Raw genomic sequence first — 6,445 nt, 5'->3', positions numbered from 1 at the left:
CCTTGGACACAATGTTTGACAAGGGCCCTTAATCACCAAGCAGATAGCACCTGCCAGCCCTGTGCTTGGCCCTTAAAGCCCATGTTCTTATTTTACCCTTAACAAACAAACTGTAAAATTAGGTATCGTGCTCCCATTTCAGAGATGAGGGAACTGAGGCTCTGAAAGGTGACTTTACTTGCCCCAGCCATGAAGTGGCAAAGGTGGGGGATTTCATATCCAGGTCTATCTGATCCCCAAGCCCAACCAGCTGTGTTGCCTCGAGCTCGGGTCAAAACAGAGAAGCTAAGAAAGTGGAGAGGCCAGAGCCAGGCTGATGTCAGATGTCGCTCTGGACCTGCTGTGCTCATGGCCTCTCCGATGAGGTGGGGCCTTCTCTCCACCCCACCCAGTAGCCGCCAGCCCTTCCATGCAGCGGGGAGAAGGGATCCAGAGCTGTAAAGTCCAGACCTCCATCCTCTCAGGTATGAGCAGCCTTCATAGCTGATGTGGGACACCGTCCTGGGCCCTGGTAGAATGTGGGCTTTGGGGAAAGTGTGCTTCTGCAACAGGTGAGCTAAGAGGCTTTCCGAAGTAAGCAGGAGATCCCAGTGAGGGTAACACGGCCAGGGTGGGAGTCCACCAGCGTTCGACCCATTGGTTTCTCATCGCGCACGTATGGCTTTTCCACGGTGTGTCCCAATGAACACAAATTCTCTTTGCCCCTCTGCTCTGCGTGTTCCTTAGCTGCTGTTCCTCCTGTCTGTGTGTGGCTAGGAAACGCACATTTGTTTTGCTCTAAAGCTAAGCCAAGGATACCTCGGGCAGGCTATCCACTGGCAGGGAAACTCACATCACACAAGTGAAGCCAAAGAATGGCTTAGGGATTGTGAGCTGTTTGAGACTATTCGAGCCTCAGCCCCCAGTCATCACATGCAGGACTCAGGCACTTGTCAGAGGCGCAGAGAGGCACTTTCATGGTCATTAGCTGCTACTCTAGACCACAGGGTTCAGAAGGGCAGGAACGGTATCCATCGCCGTATCCCTCAGCACCCAGCACAGTGCCTGGCACATGGAATTTACCAAATATTGGTTGGGTTGAATAAACCATCACAAAACAATCACCACACTGGGCGGGTAGTTCTCTGCAGCTCTCAATTCTCTCCTCGGGTCCCACTCAGGTTCCACCCTGCAGACCACACCAACCAGGTCCCCTTGCCCTCCGGCTGCCGAAGAGGTTCTGACAAGGAGAGACACTGAGGGAGAGTGACAGCAGGAGGGAAACCAGGTCCAGGGAGGTGTCCCACAGTCAGCCCCCACCCCACCCAAAGGACCCTGCTCGTCCCCGGGTCTCACCACCGCTTCCTGGTCCCTTAACCTGTCCACGCCTTCATAAATAGTTTCCTCACTGAACTCACTTCACTTGGCACTGCTGGTGCCAAGCCCGCCAGACACAGCCAGCTGGCAGATAGAGGACAGGGTGTCTCATCAAGGATGGCCTGTCGAGGGCTGCCTATACTTCCAAAGCATTCTGGAAAGCAGGAGGACATGGATGGGAAAGCTCAAGAAGATCACATATCCCTTAAAAAAAGGCGTTTTGGGCCCTTCCCTGGTGGCGCAGTGGTTGAGAGTCCGCCTGCCAATGCTGGGGACACAGGTTCGTGCCCCGGTCCGGGAAGATCCCACATGCCGCGGAGCGGCTGGGCCCATGAGCCATGGCCGCTGAGCCTGCACGTCCGGGGCCTGTGCTCCGCAACTGGAGAGGCCACGACAGTGAGAGGCCCGCGTACTGCAAAAAAAAAAAGGCGTTTTAGCTACAGTGAACCTGACCCTGAACAGCCCTCCTCAGGGCACTGGTGGTATCCAGTCCCCCTCTGCCAACTGGGCTTTCCCTGGGGACCTCAGATTCTTGGTGGTTTTCTAATGAGGGGCTTTTGAACAGGAGCTCATCGTAAATGATGACCAGAAAGAAAATTTGGGGGTCCAGCGGGGAGGCTGATGGCATCTCTGCCGGAACCACTCACTCTATATATTTTTTTACTGGCTTAAGGAAAAGGAAGCAGATCCCCTTTGAGGCGTATCTGGAAGTCCCTGGGGAAAACTACAGACTGTTTTATGAGATTCTAAACCAGGTGCAATTTTTTCCTAAGGCACCTGCCTTCTCCCATGAAACCAATTTTCATTTTTATTTGCAAAATATAAACAAGACACAAATGGAATAGATTCCTTTCCCCTCTCCTTATGTATTGGAGAGAGGGGCGGAAGCGGTTTTCAAGGGGAGACTGCGGGCAAGAGATTTTTCTGGGAAGAGCATTCAGCCAGAATCAGGGGGGCCCAGAGTGGGAAGGATGACTTTCAGTAGCAGCCCATGGGGAGCCCAGAGGCAGTGACCCTGGGAGAGGCGGACAGAGAAAGGAGGGAGGGGGCTCCGGGGCCGGCAGACTGGGTGACCTCAAGCCAGCCACTGAAGGGTGCTGGCCTCCTAAGGGGGTCTTAATACCTCCCATCAGAGGGGTTCTGGAGGATCGAGTGGGATGCTACAGTAGACACCTGTAGGTGTTCCATAAATGGACATAATTATTTTTATAACTGAACTTCACTGAGTTAGCAAAGAATATAAATAAAAAATCCTGCTCTATAGAGGAGGCTATTGGAGCACAGATATGGCATCTAGGACCAGATGGGGAAGGTACAGTAACTCAGGGTCTAGGCGACCCAGGGTTTCCATGGAGTGCACAGCTGTGCAGCTGTGAGGAGGTGCTGGGTGGCAGGCTGGAATTCAGCCGTAGCTTCACCCACCAAGTTGTGTCCACGGCACAAGCCTGGAGGAAAGGACACCTTTCTGACTGTTGTGCTCAGAAGATGACCTTCTGCCAGGCAGCTGGAGAAAGGTAGGTCTGCACCTGATCCTTCAGAGGAGCTGGGTGGTAGGAGGGCAGGGAACAGAGGGTAGGGGTAGAGGGAATGCCGGGACCACTACGAGCCCAATGAGATGAGCCCCGTCCCATGGGGCAGATGGCTGCTGGAGCCTTGTGGTGCAGCTGGGTGATGTGACCCCTCAGAGGACCAGTAGGCCATGTTATTTATGGTCAGGGGTGCAGAGGGTGAATGAGCTCCCTAGAGACCCAGAGGAAATGGAACGGCTTCTGTGCAGGGCAAGCAGGGGTGGTCAGGGCTGCCGTGCAGAGAGGCAGCAAGGACCTAACTGCCTGGGCCCCAGCCAGGGAGGGAAGAGGGTGGTGGAGAGGCCAGAGCATGGTGGTTATGGAGGAGTGGTACAGGGTGCAGGGACCCAGCTCTCGAACAATCTTTACCTGGCGGAGGCTGGGCAGGTGGTCACTTCTTGGAAGAGGGTCAGTATAAGGAGTTTGGCGAGGCCTATTAACACCTGGGAGTCCTTTTTCACCTTGACTCCCAGATACTCTCCTGGGACCTCTCCCCCTTCCCTTACAAGGTCACTTTCCTGCAGGCTAAACTTGGGGAAAGACAAGGACACCAGGGGCCTGAAGCCAGACAGGGGCACAGATGTTTCCAAGGAAGGGCCTTCCGCTCAATGAACCCCCAAAGCAAAGCCGACGTTGCACTTGGCCTCTGGGTCACTTTCGTCCAGAGTTCCAGGCCACCCACCAACTTGGCCCTAGTCAGACCAGACCAGCCCTGGGCTGCAGAGCTTGGAGTGAGAGGCTGGGAAAGGCTGAGACTGCCTGCCCTGGCCTGTGATGGACCCTAGACTTGAGGAGTTCGGATCTCAGGAGACTCGGAGAGATGACAAGGAAGTGTCCTTCCGCAGCGATCCTCCAAGTGGCCTGATTCCATTTCCTGCTCCCAGCCCACTTCTTTGGGTGCAGCTGGAAGTCTCCTGATTCCCATGGCATTTCACTCATTTACTCTCCGCCACCCAGCCCGGGGGAGTCGCCGTGGCTCCTTTCGTGTCCCCATGGCTGGGCAGACACTGGTGCTGGCTGCCCCTTGGCGACCCAGCACCTGGGACACGTGGCAGATGGGCTCTGGGTGCCTTGTTGCTCCAAATTACCCTCAAGTGCTGCCCCCAGGAGCTCGACGGGGAGACGATGAGGCCCCCGTGGCATCCAGGCTTCGGCGTAGTGAGCCCTGCTTTCCAGGGAGCCTGCAGTCGGGTTGCAGGGCTAAGGAATGAGTGGGAGGGGAGGGAATGGCCTCAGCAAGCAGAGAAGGGTTTTTCTGAGAAGTGTAGTCGTGAACGGGAGGAAGGAGCGAGGGCAGAAGCTCGAGGCTGAGAACCAAAACGTTCTACCCACACTCAACCTAGGTGAGGGAAGTGAAACCACACCTTACTGCCCACCCAGAGTCTTCTACTATCTTCATTAGCATTTCTTTACTCTTGGGGGGACTGTCCTCCCAAGCAAATGGTGTTTACTACGCAAACTTCCCCCAAGACAACTCTTCCGTGAAAAGCATCTCCAGTGTGTGCCTGAAGATTCTTTGAACCCCTCACCTTGCCGTCTCCACCCATCCTGGACTGTGGTATTGTGATTGTTACCTGATCCTAAATCCCCACACTGAGATACGGTACTCACTTCAAACCAAAATTCTGACCTTGTCTTCCTGGCTTTGAAATCCAAGCGGTGCTGTCCTCCCCTCCCTGCCAGGGTGGCAGCAATGCCCTCGGCTTTGTCTTATCGGGAGGTGTGTTGGTCGTACTCGGCGAGCCAGCTTACGACAGCGAGGTTAAAGAAAGAAGTCAAGTTCGACGTTTTGCGTTCTCGTTTTTTTGTTGTTGTGTTGAAAGGCTTGAGGGTATTTAAAGCCAGCTGAAAGGGATAAGTTCAAATAACCAAGAGAGGGCAGGTGTTTCCTGAGGAGGCAGGAGGGGCTGGAATCAAAATGAGCAGAGGCGAGGGAGTCATGTGAAGTTGGAGAGGAAGGACTTCTCAACTGGGGAAAGCAGGGGAGAGACGTGCCCAGGTGAGCAGGTTTGTCCAGATGAGATCGGGAAGGTGACTGATCTCCTCCGACAGCTTCCATTTTCCCTTTAAGTGGCGGGGCCCACCCAAACGGGAAGGAGGAGGGCAAGGAGGGGATGGGGCTTGAAGAGAGCAAAAACGTTTGGAATAGTTTTAGAGACGGGGAAAGTGAACCAGCCTGAGAAGTGATCGTTTCCATAGAGCAGGGAGCCATTTGAGGTTGGTGCTTTTGAACGTGTAGAGAACGTAATCTGCGCTGCTCTGTGACTTCCTGAAGGAACGAATGAATGCACCAGGGCTTCTGGGTGACAGCATGTTCCACGTGCTAAGAGATCTTAAAGTCACTTTACCTCGTTGTCACACTCCATTTGCTCGGACACCCCAAGTCCTCTGCCGCAGAAAGCCAACTGCTAGGGAGAGTCCCAGATGATGGTAAGGGTCAACAATAACACTTATGGCTTACGATGTGCTGGGTGCCGGGCTAAGCACCATACATTCATAAACGGTCTGTGTGTGGTTCACGTACATATACATATGTACATACATGTGTGGTGAACGTGTGTTTACACATACATATCATATAGACATATATAACTTTTTCCTGTGTAAGTCTGCAAACCTACGAGGTTTTAGGTTCTAGATTACCTTTCCCACTGTAAAGAACTGGGGCTCCGTGGGGTTCCTCAACTCCAGCCCAGAACCCCCTGCCCAACAGAGGCAGCCATGCACCCCCCTGACCAAGGGGGCTGGGAAAGACCACGCAGGAAAGGCAAGTAGAGAAGTCTCGATGATGAAGAATCAGCTTCAGAATGAAAGTAAAGAATGAAAATAAACTCCATGCCTGAGGACAAGGTGGAGTTTACTGTCTGGTGTGCTCCTGCTGGGGGCGAAGTTGATGGAAGGCAACCTGAGAGTCCCCGGGGGTGAGACACAGAACAACAAGCCACCAGCCCTTGCCCCTCCTGGCCCTTTCCCTTCCCCCCTCCCTCTTCCCCGCCGCCTTGGGTCTCCGCAGGCCCTCAAGCCTCTTGAGGCCGCCTCCTCACCTCAAGGGCCGCTTCTGCCCCTGCCCACGGGCCCCCAGGTGCTGTCCCCAGGGTGCCAAAGGGCCAAAGCAGCACTGAGCTCTCAAGGAAGTGAGAGCGAACCCTCTCTCTCCCCCTCAGGGTCACCTTTGACCCCACGGCTCACGGCCCCCAGGGTCCTGGAGAACACACCTTTGATTTATGCCCGGAGTAGCCCTCTCACCTCAGGCCGTGAAAACATGAGTCCCTGAGGCAGGTGTGAGCTAGTGTGTGAGTGTGTGAAAGAGCACGTGTGTGAGTGTGTGTGTGTGTGAGGCTGTGGAAGCTGCAGGGAGGAGCAGCAGAGGGTGGAAGCTGAAATATTCTGCATTTTCCCCATCATCTCCTTTACCTCATTGACTCATACAGACAAGCTGCCTACAGACCTCAGGCTCCACTGGGGTGTTCCGACCCCACTGGGCTGGTCTGATTCCAACCCACCCCAAGGCTCAGCTTACT

Source organism: Monodon monoceros, unplaced genomic scaffold, assembly GCF_005190385.1.
Source record: "Monodon monoceros isolate NGI ecotype Baffin Bay Population unplaced genomic scaffold, NGI_Narwhal_1 Super_Scaffold_1, whole genome shotgun sequence".
In the NCBI taxonomy this organism is placed as follows: domain Eukaryota; kingdom Metazoa; phylum Chordata; class Mammalia; order Artiodactyla; family Monodontidae; genus Monodon; species Monodon monoceros.
The sequence above is the reverse complement of the archived record's forward strand: the minus strand, read 5'-3'. Positions refer to the sequence as shown.